General features: G+C 36.3%; 1 protein-coding gene across 6 annotated transcripts in view; it reads right to left on the reverse strand.

Annotated features, from left to right (window-relative positions):
* Positions 1 to 13018, reverse strand: part of LOC133247108 (uncharacterized) — a 114460-nt gene that overhangs the window by 46973 nt on the left and 54469 nt on the right. The window lies entirely within an intron of this gene.

Raw genomic sequence — 13018 nt, forward strand, 5'->3', positions numbered from 1 at the left:
AGAATCATAAAGTTAAAATTAGACAATATTATTAAAAAAAAAAAAGTTCCGACATGTGAAGATTAGATCATAAATTGACAAAGTACATATATTCTAAGTTTTCAAATTAGAAAAGAATCACTGCTGTTATCGCCATTGTTATTTTTAGTGCTGGGGTAGAAGAACTCAAAGACTAGTATTTGTTGAGTACTTGCATAATGACAAGTGTTTTACATATATTCTCTGTTAATCTTTCTTAATAATGTTTTTATTATGGAGATTAACTCCTAAATAGACACTTCTATGGGGTAGATATCCATCAAGAGTAAATACTGTGATCCCCATTTTATAGATGAAGAAACTGAGGTCACAAGGGATTAAAGAACTTTTCAAAAGTCATACAGCAAAACAACAGTTGGGGATCAAACTTAACTTTAAATGTTTCAAAGTGAATCATAAAGTAAGGATAAAACATAATGTTTACATATATCCTGAAAGTATCAAAAACTAGATAAAAGAAACAACAACTCAAACATAGTTATACAACATTTATTCTTCTGTCATCAATGGCCCTGTGCACATGTACATACATCCAAAGTTGCTCTGGACTGCTGAATTTATTTTCTAAACTTATTTTTAAAAATTGGTTCAAACTATCTTCTGGTCATTCCAAAAATTTAATCTACCTTCGAATAGTGAAGGTTTGTCTCCTCATTTTACAAATAAGAAAACAGGGGTCCAGAAAAATTAAGTGATGTGACCCAGATAACTCCAAAACAAGATTTCTAAAAATATTTCAACCAGTGTCAGAATTATTAGCATAAACAATTTTAAACGTGGCTTCACTGTTTTGACCATCATAATTTTAGAAGCCAGTCTTTCAACAACACAGTGTAATAGAGGGGTTAACAGTAAAGACTAGAGGCTAGAATCAGACTGCTTGGGTTTGAATCTCAGTTCTACCACTCACTAGCTATTGAACCTTGGTTCTGTGTTCTGATCTGTAAAACGACAATCTTCCTCACAAGGTTGTCTAGAGGATTAAATGATTTAGTGCTTACAACAGTGCTTGGAGTATTAAGTGGGCTCAATTGATTGGAAACCATTATTATGGTTACTCTCTAGTCATTTCTCAAAGGCTCAACCAGACAAATGCTAGAAATGACTGTAGGCTGCTCACACTCTGGAGGAGTGACTCTAGCCCAGAGCACAGTCCCAGCTGGGAAGGTCACAATGACTTTGTTGAGTCAGGGAAGTGGGTGGTCCATGGTTCCAGAAAACCAAATGGAAGGGGTTTGGGGGAGGTCTAACCAGTTTCAAAAGGATTCTGGCCCAGTCAGGATCCCCCAAATACCTGGGATGAGTCCCCAAAAGGGCAGTGTTGGTTTAGTTTAGCCCCATCTGGAGTTTCTAACACAACAGAATTGCTGTGTGACAGAATGGCTTGTGTGTGGCCCAGAGGTGACCAGGAATGCTAATTTAAACCCCCTCCATAGAATTATGTTTTAGCATGATTAAAATACATTTAAAAATTTCAAAGAATACACAGATAAATATCCCAAGTAAGGCTGTTCCACAGAAATCAAGGATTTGGCTTGTTTCCTATTGAACCTGTGGCATCATCGAATAGTTGATGGCACATAGTAACCACTCATTAATGTCTTTCTCAAAGGATGAATTCCAGAAAAGACATTTTTGTCATTGTTGAATTAACCTTTCCCCTTCTTTCCTTCTCTGCCCAATGAAATTGCATTTAAAGGAGAAATGCAACTGTCTGATATCATTAGCAATAGTCTCAGATATGGTAATAAGGAACGTATGTTTTAAAATTGTGATTCTTATAGATTTCAATCTAATCTGTGCAACAGAAACTGCTAATTAGTGATAATTGAGAAAACAAGATTCTGATAATGTGGTAATTTAAGATCTATTTTAAAAGTACATTAACCCATACAAAACACAATAACATTTTACATATAATCTTAAGACTTTTATAGAAATGCATTTTCCCAAAATTTATTTTCCATGTGACTTAGGTTAAATAAAATCATAAGAATATGGATTCCACTAACTTAGAATTTGTGACAATTCAAGGACAGTATAAATATTAGCTTTATACTTAGTAAAATGTTTGAAGTCATCTGTTTCTTTGTGAATACTGCAGGATCTTATTTTGTTCTATTAATTAAGCAGTCAAAAAATGAAAGATTCCTCAAATATGGCTAAATCTTATATTTTACCATGACTCTCTAATATGCAATTTGGCCAACTATGAATTAAAATAACATCTTTAACAAATTTCATTTTATCTGCTAATACCATTTTACTATTTTGGTTTTAATGTGTATGACTTAGAATAAAATAACATGCTATCCCTTTAAATAATTTATGGTGTAACTTGGAAGAACAATGGACAATTGGAAATGGAAGTCTAATACTGTAGACTGGGAGGGTTCGGACTTGCATTTCCAGCCCTCTTCTCCCTCCTGGTGGCTTAGACGGTAAAGTGTCTGCCCACAATGTGGGAGACCAGGGTTCGATTCCTGGGTCGGGAAGATCCCATTGGCTTTAATGTGTATGACTTAGAATAAAATAACATGCTATCCCTTTAAATAATTTATGGTGTAACCTGGAAGAACAATGGACAATTGGAAATGGAAGTCTAATACTGTGTGACTTTAGCCAAGGCACCAAGCCTCTCTGTGCATCAGTTTTCATATCTTTAACACAGAGATGATAATACTAGTCATCACAGAAATGTCAAAAAGATCAAATAAGAATATATATATAAAAGCATTAATTTGTTTTTAAGAAGATTATAATTTGGAGTTTTTTTTTTAAAAATTGGCTTTCCCTCAAATATTCTGAATTAGTAAGGAACAAGCCTTAAGCCTGGTTCTACTTGGCTATCTTTTCTGAGTAAGTTTTTAGGTTTAAGATTTAATCATACCTGGTGGCAGCTGAGGTTATAATCTTGTTGGAATACTTCCTCCAAATCCAAATTGTTTCAACATAGGAAACACACACATACAAAATTATGTAAATGTGAAGCCTGTGAACACCATGATAATTTACTTCAACTTACTCTTTTTTCCTACGACCATGAAAAAAAAAAAACTGGCCCATTCAAAGCAAGTCTTTTTGCTTCCAACCCAAAAAATGGAAGGGATACCACTATGAAAGCCATCAGGTATTAATCAGAAAGAGAATCAGATCTGGACGACTCATTTGAGTAACCTACAAGAAGTGAAGGAAGAATATCTTAAATATATAAATAGAAATTTCTCTTAAAGATCACTATAAAATCTTTTAAATAAATAGTAAAATAATTATACAAGTCTGATGTTTGCACTTACACAGTCCTATAATTTTCTCATTATATGGAAAAGATATACTGCTGAAAATTTGACAATGACTATGTGTTCTATAGCCTGAGTTCTATAATTTTCTTGCTAGCCCATATTAGATATTGTCTAAAGAAAAAGATTACTAATATAGAAAATAAACCATGAATAGGAATAGAGGTGCAAATAATACCTATATTCTTCTTGGCCAATTTTGCTCATCCTTCATTGGTTATCACAATATACCATTAGGAAAGTGTTAATCATTTCCCCAATTTTATTAGTTTCTGTTCTTTTAATAAGCTCCTCCTTTCATGTCTGCTTTGCTGGCTGTTTTCAAGCTTCCTCTTTAACCTATGAGTTATTTATAAGTACATTTTTAAGGTTCTATTCAGGTGAGTTTTTTAAAATATTTCTTTTTATTGTTGATTTCAAATTAAATTATTATAGTCACAGAATGTAGTCTATTTGATTCTGGTTACCTTATATTTTGGAAACTTCTTTTGTGATTGAGGACATAGTCCATTTTTTAAAGTACTCCTTCTGTGGTCAGAAATAACACGCACTCTCTATTTGTTAGGTACAAAATTTTCTATATGTATTAGACCAACTTTATTAGTTGTGTTGTTCAAATCTTCTACAAAGGCATTCTCAAAGATATTGTAGTCTGGTTCCATACCACCACAATACCACAATAATGTGAGTAATGGGGATTATTTTGTTTCCCAGTACATATAAAATGTATATTATAATGTAGAATGTAGTATCTACTCATAAGAGTCTAAATAACAATGTTCATATCTAAATTAAAAAAATATTTTATTGCTAAAAAATGCTAACCATCACTTGAGCCTTCAAGTGAGTCATACTCTTTTTGTTCTGGAGGGTCTTGCCTCAATGTTGAAGGCTGCTGACTGATTGGGGTGGTTTCTGTAGAATAGGATGACTGTGGCAATTTCTTAAAATAAGATTATAATGAAGTTTGCCACATCCATTGACTCATTTCATGAAAAATTTCTCTGTAGCATGAATTAGTTTGGTAACATTTTACCCAAAGTAGAAAGTCTTTCAAATCCTCTCAAACCCTGCTTCTGCCTTATCAACTAAGTTTATGTAATATTCTAAATCCTCTGTTGTCATTTCATCAATCCTCACAGCATCTTCACCAGGAATAGATTCCATGTCAAGAAATCATTTTCTTAATGCTCACCCATAAGAAGCAACTCTTCATCCATTAACCTTTTATCATGGGATTGAAGCAATTTAGTCATATCTCCAGGTTCCACTTCTAATCCTAGTTCTCTTGCTATTTTTCTACCACACTGGGTGTTATTTCCTCCACCAAAGTCTTAAAGCCCTTCAAGGCACCATGAGGGTTGGAATCAACTTCTTTCAAACTCCTAATATTTATATTTTGACCTCTTCCCTTGAATCATGAATGTTTTCAATGGCCTCTAGAATGGTGAATCCTTTCAAGGTTTTCATTTAACCACCCAAATCCATCAGAGGAATCACTATGGTAGTTATAGCCTAAAAACATGTTTCTTATGGGTCTTCTCTGGCAGTCCAGTGGTTAGAATTTGGCACTTTTTCACTGTGGTGGCCCAGTTTCAATCCCTGGTCAGGAAACTAAGATCCTGCAAGCTGTGAGGTGTGCCACCCCCAAAATATATTTCTTAAATAATAAAGCCTTGAAAGTTCAAATTACTCCTTGATCTGTGGGCTGCAGAATGGATGTTGAGAAGGTAGGCATTAAACATTAATCTTGTACATCTCCATCAGAGTGCTTGGGTGACCAGATGCATTGTCAATAAGCAGTAATATGTTCAAAGGACTCTCTTTTTTCTGAGCAGTAGGTCTCAACAGTGGGCTTCAAATACTTAGCAAACCATGTTGTAAACACATGTGCTGTCACCCATAACTTTGCTGTTCCATTTACAGAGCACAGGAGGAGGAGATGTAGCATAAATCAGAATGACAAACGAGCATTTTGTTACTGTTCAGTTGCCACGTCATATCCTACTCTTTTGAAACCCCATGGACTGTAGCCCACCAGGCTCGTCTGTCCATGGAATTTCCCAGCCAAGAATATTGGAGTGGGTTACCATTTCCTTCTCCAGGGGATTTTCCTGACTCAGGGATTGAACCCACATCTCCTGCATTGACAGGTAGATTCTTTACCACTGAACCACCAGACCAGCTGCATTAGCCCCTAACAAGAGAGTCATCCTGCCCTGTGAAGCTCTCAAGCCAGGCAGTGACCTCTCCTCTCTAGCTATGAAAGTCCTGGTGACATCTTCTTCCAATAGAAGACTGTTCTGTCTACACTGAAAATCTGTTGTTTAGAACAGCCCCCTTCATGAATGATATTAGCTAGATCTTCTGGATAACTTGCTGCAGCTTCTACATCAGCATTTGCTGTTCTGCCATGAACTCTGATGCTACAGAGATGACGTCTTTCCTTAAACTTCACGAAATCGACCCCTGCTAGCTTCAAACCTTTCTTCTGCAGCTTCCTCATCTCTCTCAGCCCTCAAAGAATTAGAGTTAGGGCCTTGTCTTAGATTAGGCTTGGGCTTAAGGCAACGCCATGGCTGCCTGATCTATGCAGATCCCCAAACCTTCTCCATATCAGCAATAAGGCTATTTTGTTTTCTTATCATTCATGAATTCACTAGAGTATCATTTTCAATTTACTTTAAAAACCTTCCCTTTGGATTCACAACTTGGCTGTTGGGCTAAAAAGGCCTAACTTTTGGCCTGTTTCAACTTTCAACATGACTTTCTCACTAAGCTTAATCATGTCTAGCTTTTGATTTAAAGTGCTGCTAAGTCACTTCAGTCGTGTCCGACTCTGTGTGACCCCATAGATGGCCTCCTACCAGGCTCCTCTGTCCCTGGGATTCTCCAGGCAAGAACACTGGAGTGGGTTGCCATTTCCTTCTCCAATGCATGAAAGTGAAAAGTGAAAGTGAAGTCGCTCAGTCGTGCCCGACTCTTCATGACCCCATGGACTGCAGCCCACCAGGCTTCTCCGTCCATGGGATTTTCCAAGCAAGAGTACTGGAGTGGGTTGCCATTGCCTTCTCTGGATTTAAAGTGAGACGTATGCAACTCCTTTCACTTGAACCCTTAGTGGCCACTGTAAGGTTAGTTGGCCTGATTTCAATATCGTTGTGTCTAAGTGAATAGGAAAGCCCATGGAGAGACTTTTATATGTAAACTCACCCCCAAAACTTGTATGACTTGCTTTATTGTGATGTCTACTTTATTGTAGTGGTCTGGAACCAAAACTGTACTATCTCAGAGATACGCCTGTTATGCAAGTGTTACCAAAATGGGACACAGGGATATGAAGTGAGCAAATGCTGTTGGAAAAAAAAGGCTCCAACAGATTTGCTCAACACAGGGTTGCCACAAACCTTCCATTTGTAAAAACTGTGGTGTCTACAAAACAAGAGTCCGAAATGCAGTACCTGGATGCAGCCTCAAAAACGACAGAATGATCTATTCATTTCCAAGCAAACCATTCAATATCACAGTAATCGAAGTCTATGCCTTGACCAGTAATACTGAAGAAGCTGAAGTTGAACGGTTCTAGAAGACCTACAAGACCTTCTAGAACTCACACCCAAAAAAGATGTCCTTTTCATTATAGGGGACTGGAATGCAAAAGTAGGAAGTCAAGAAACACCTGGGGTAACAGGCAAATTTGGCCTTGGAGTACAGAATGAAACAGGGCAAAGGCTAATAGAGTTTTGCAAGAGAATGCACTGGTCATAGCAAACACCCTTGTCCAACGACACAACAGAAGACTCTACACATGGACATCACCAGATGGTCAATGCCGAAATCAAATTGATTATATTCTTTGCAGCCAAAGATGGAGAAGCTCTATACAGTCAGCAAAAACAAGACCAGGAGCCGACTGTGGCTCAGATCATGAACTCCTTATTGCCCAATTCAGACTTAAATTGAAGAAAGTGGGAAAAACCACTAGACCATTCAGGTATGACCTAATCAAATCCCTCACTATTATACAGTGGAAGTGATGAAGATTCAAGGGATTAGCTATGATAGAGTGCCTGATGAACTATAGACGGAGGTTCGTCACACTCAGGAGACAGGGATCGAGACCATCCCCAAGAAAAATAAATGCAAAAAAGCAAAATGGTTGTCTGGGGAGGCCTTATAAATAGCTGTGAAAAAAAGAAGCGAAAAGCAAAGGAGAAAAGCAAAGATATACCCATTTGAATGCAGAGTTCCAAAGAATAGCAAGGAGAGATAAGAAAGCCTTCCTCAGTGATCAGTGCAAAGAAATAGAGGAAAACAACAGAATAGAAAAGACTATAGAAAAGACTATAGATCTCTTCAAGAAAATTAGAGATAATAAGGAAAGATTTCATGCAAAGATGGGCTCAATAAAGGACAGAAAAGGACAGAAATGGTATGGACCTAACAGAAACAGAAGATATTAAGAAGAGGTGGCAATAATACACAGAACTATACAAAAAAGATCTTCATGACATGAGTTTGAGTAAACTCTGGGAGTTGGTGATGGACAGGGAAGCCTGGCGTGCTGCAGTCCATGGGGTCACAGAGAGTCAGACACGACTGAGCGACTGAAGTGACTGAACTGTAGGGTCTGCAAAGCACAATAAAGGGAAGTGCAATAAAACAAGTTATATATGTTTTCTTGACCAATTTTCTGTTTTCTATTCATTTTTGTTTTTAAGGATATGTATTTATTTGGCTCCATCGAGTTTGATCCCTGACCAAGGATCAAACCCACGTTCCCTGCACTGCAAGGCGATTCCTAACCACTGGACCACCAAGTAAGTCCCTACTTTTCTGTTTTAACAGAGATATGCTAATCTGTGGGCATCAGTTTTCCTTCTAATCCTGTCATTTTTCACTTTTAAGTCTTTGGTAGGTGTTATAGAAATGCTCTAGCTACCCAATATACTTTAGTGCTCATTTTACAGTATTTTATCTGACTTTAATATTGCCACACCAGTTTTTTTCTTCATCATACCATCACATTTTTCAAGTGTATCCTTTCCTATTTATGAATGTATTTCTTTCAAGCCTGTTTGTGCAATACTACTGTTTTTACACAATACATACTTTCCTCCTATCAAAGTATAAACTCAATGAGATCTTCCCCCCAGTGGTCTTATTCCCAGAGCCTAGATCAGTGTCTGGCACATAGCAGGTGCTCAATACATACATACATACATTTACAATATATACTTATACTTGGCTTTATGAGAAAAAGTTATAGTTAAAAGTATTCAGTACTTCCATCTTCCTGAACAAGACTATGCTCCTAGCACACTTGAGCTACGTAATACTCCTTGTTATTATTTTCCAGAGACTCAGAATAACCTTTACAAAAATAATTGGTCTTGTTATTATCATTGTTAAGTGACTTCACCAAAAAGTACACCCTCATCCTATCTTGGGGTTCTCTTTTCTTTCTGCTAAGGATGCTCTTTAGAAATTCTTACAGATAGGGTCTGCTAGAGATAAATTATTTTGGTCTTTGCCCCAAAATGTCTTTCTCTTATCCTCAATCTTCAGTGGTGCTTTAGATGAATAAAGTTATCATCATTCAGCATTTTAAAGATATTAGTTCATTATCTTCTAGCTGCTATTGTTGCTGTTGATAATCTTTTGGAGATTTCTTCTCTCTGGTAGCTTTTAAATGTCTCTAGCCTCTAGTTTCTCTAGGCTTATAGTTGCAAAGAATGTTTCTCATTGTGATTGGTTTTTACTTGTCCTGCTTAGTATGCAGAGCATACTTTTAATGTGAGGTTTCATGTTTCCAGTTCTGAAAAATTCAGGATGTAGTTCTTTAGTTATCATTTCTTAGTCATTCTTACAGCCCCTTGTTCTAGAACTCCCATTAGATGTATACTGAAGCATCTCAACCTATTTTTAATATATCTTAATGGCATAATTAGATAATTTTGAGTATTTTATGTCTCTATTATACATTCTGGGTGATCTAAAGAGTTAGAACAATTTTCCACTTCACTAGCTCTCTCTTTAATCATGTCTACTTTAGAATTCATTCCATCTATTGACTTAATTCCTATATTTCTAGGCAAATTGGCTTTTATGTTTGTCTATTCTTATTTCATTTCTGCTAATTTATCATAAGTTCTTATTCTTTTAAAGTGCTTTTTATTATTTATTGAAGAATCCTAAACATACCTATTTTTAAAATGTCTTTATAAAATTATTACTATTTATTACTTTTATTACATTTGGGAGTGAATCCATCTCCTGACTTGATTTTATTGAATGACTTTTTAGGTTTAGTTTTTTCTTTAATTGTGCTTTGGAATTTCTGTTTACAGATCTTGAGTAACAGAGTTTTTCTCTCTCTCTTGTTCTCTCTTCCTCACTCCCTCTATTTATCCACCATGTTTCATTCATTTTTGTCTTTACCCATGGAGCCCTGGACTTCCCTGGTGGCTCAGACGGTAGACCCAGGTTTGATCCCTGGGTTGGGAAGATCCTCTGGAGAAGAAAATGGCAATCCACTCCAGTACTCTTGCCTGGAAAATCCCATGGGCGGAAGAGTCTGGTAGGCTACAGTTCATGGGGTCACAGAGTCGGATATCACTGAGCGACTTCACTTTACTGTATAGGGCCCTAATTAAAAACCAGGTCTAATATTGATGACTGCACACTCCAGACATTATCAGCTACCATAGACTCAGCTACTGAGTCATTAAAGTTTGGCCCTCTCACATCTCTAGATAAATATTTTAAGTATTTTTATGCTAAATGCAGCTTCAGGAAAGAGCTGGTTGCACCTTTTATGTAAACTTTCTTTTAGGAGCAGGAGAGTCCCTTTTCTAACTCCTACTTTTAACTGATAAGCCTAGTAGTTCTAGTCCTCTGACTCCCATGTAACACTTTTACTTCTGTATACCCATAGAAACTGAATACCTAGCCACCCCAGCCACTTCAGATATGGATTCTAGTAGCCCATGTTTTTATTTCTAGTCATCATTTTGCATTTCTATTCTACAAATTAGCTTATTTTGTCTTTTAGACTCTGTTTAAAAATTCCCTTATTACACTTTAGCTCTAACTGGTACGTGATTATAGCTGGACTGGTCCATACAGTCAAAGATATGATCTTTCCAGTACTCATGTACAGCTGTGAGAGTTGGACCATACAGAAGTCTGAGTGCCGAAGAATTGATGCTTTAGTTCATTGTGGTGTTGAAGAAGACTCTTGAGAGTCCCCTGGACTGCAAGGACATCAAACCAGTCAATCCTAAAGGAAGCCAATCCTGAGTATTCATTGGAAAAGGATTGATGCTGAAGCTGCAGCTCCAATACTTTGGACACTTGATGTGAAGAACCAACTCACTGGAAAAGACCCTGATGCTGACAAAGACTGAAGAGAAAAGGAGAAGCAGGTGGCAGAGGATGAGATGATTAGATAGCATCACTGACTTAATGGACATGAAGTTGAGCAACTCTATGAGATAGTGGAGGACGGGGAGCCTGGTGAGCTGCAGTCCATGGGGTTGCAAAGAGTCAGACATGACTTAGCAAATGAACAACTACTCACATGACAATACCATTTACTGAATGGAAAGAATTGGGGATGAAATGCAGGAACAGGGTTTAAGAAGAAAAATTAAGAATTGTATTTTAGACATGTTAAGTTGGAAATGTCATATAAATAGATACATGTCTAGAGTTCAGAAGATAAGTTGATCTATATAATCCAAAATATGGGACTGAATAAATTTACCCAGAAAAGGAGGAGAGGAGAAAAAGGGAACTTGGGGGAGAAACCACATCTGATGACTCCTACAGTACTTTTAAACTGCATCATATTATCTTTCATAAATTAGAAATACTGTCCATGTATCACAAATGCTTGAATTAAAGGAGTGCTAAAAACAAAATCAGTAATAACAGCAACAACCAAAACCTTCAATTAGGCAAGACAGTAAAGAGGAGAATTGGAGGACAGAGGGTTGTAACATGGGACATTTTGTATTACAAGGTTCTGGTTAAAACCAAATCCCCAGGGAAGACAAGTCAGTACCTGCCATGATAACAATACAGTGAGAAAGCAACTCAAGCTAAACAGAAAGAGACTCATAGACTTTGAAAATAAACTTACAGGTACTAAAGGGGAAAGGTGAAAAGGAGGGATAAATTGGGTTTGGGATTAACATATACACATTACTATATATAAAACAGATAATCAACAAAGACCTACTGTATAGAGAACTGTACTCAATATTCTGTAATAACCTATATGGGAAAAGAATACAAAAAAGAATGGATATATGTATATGCATAACTGAATTGCCTTGCTGTACACCTGAAATTAACACAATATTATAAATCAACATTACTCCAATATAAAATAAAGTTAAATTTAAAAAATACCATCTTAACAGTTGAAAAGCCTCATCTGATATATTTCTTTGGTCTCTTTACTGGGAACTGATGGAGAATCCCCAGCAGAAAAGGCAGACAATCAGCCTCCACCACTATCACTATATCTTGGTCATTGTCCTTTTTCTACAACTGCCTGCCTAGCTATGAATAGCCTACTTTTACTATCTTTTCAACAACTAGTCTCCAATAATACCACTCTAATTTCAATCAACAGAATTTTGCAATGTGAGTTTATTTGAACACAATATGAAAAATATTTTCCCAATTTAGATCCATCATCTACCAAAGACCCTGGGGCTTAAATTCTTTTTACTTAAATAGAAAAAATTATTCATGCTAAAGTGGGGAAAAAAGCCTCACAGAAGAAAACACCAAGGACATATGTATCATCATTGTGGTGGCCTAGGTCCAATTATTGTTTCTGAGACTTTGGCTTTGAATCAGGTAGGCAGAGTCTTTGGCTTCTTTCCCGATCAAGTGGAATCTATTCTTTACTAATGAGACCTACATCGTATTAGATTTGTTTTCTTTAAAAAAAAATTCATTTCAAAATTTTGGTTTATGGTCATCAAAAGCCCACATAAAAATAAACTTCTGATCAGGCTCATCCATGTTGATAAGTGACTACAGTTCTGGAATGTATGTCTTCTGACTTCAAATTTTGTGTCCTACTACACTGCACAGCTTTATCTGCCTTTACTTTTATTCTGCCTTGAAAACTCACTTACTCACTCTATCACATATAAAGACCTATCAGAATAAGTACAATGACAGAAGATCAAGACAAGGATAGAAAATGGACCACAGAGAAGAATAGCAAAATAAGTTTCACAAGTGAAAACTAGATACTGCATGACAGAGGTAGCACCACAAATCAGTGGAGAAAGGATGGACTAGTCATAAATGGTGCTAGCTAGACATCTACATAGTTTTTAAAAGATATCACCTCCTTACTCCAGATCTAAAAATAAACTCTATAGAAAACAAATCCAAATCTGAGAAGCAAAACTTTAAAACTGTTTAAAGAAAACAAAGGAGAATATTATTTGCAATCTTTGAGTAGAGATTTCTTAAACAATTTAAAAAAAAATAATAATAATATATATTAAAATTTTAAACTTCTGCTCATCAAGGACACCATTAAAACAATGAAAAACCCAAGTTAGACTTTATCTGCAATGCATAAAACTGATTATTATACCAGAATATATTTAGCAGTATATACTGTGTATTATACACAAGCAATTCAC

This window comes from Bos javanicus, chromosome 5, assembly GCF_032452875.1.
Source record: "Bos javanicus breed banteng chromosome 5, ARS-OSU_banteng_1.0, whole genome shotgun sequence".
In the NCBI taxonomy this organism is placed as follows: Eukaryota; Metazoa; Chordata; class Mammalia; order Artiodactyla; family Bovidae; genus Bos; species Bos javanicus.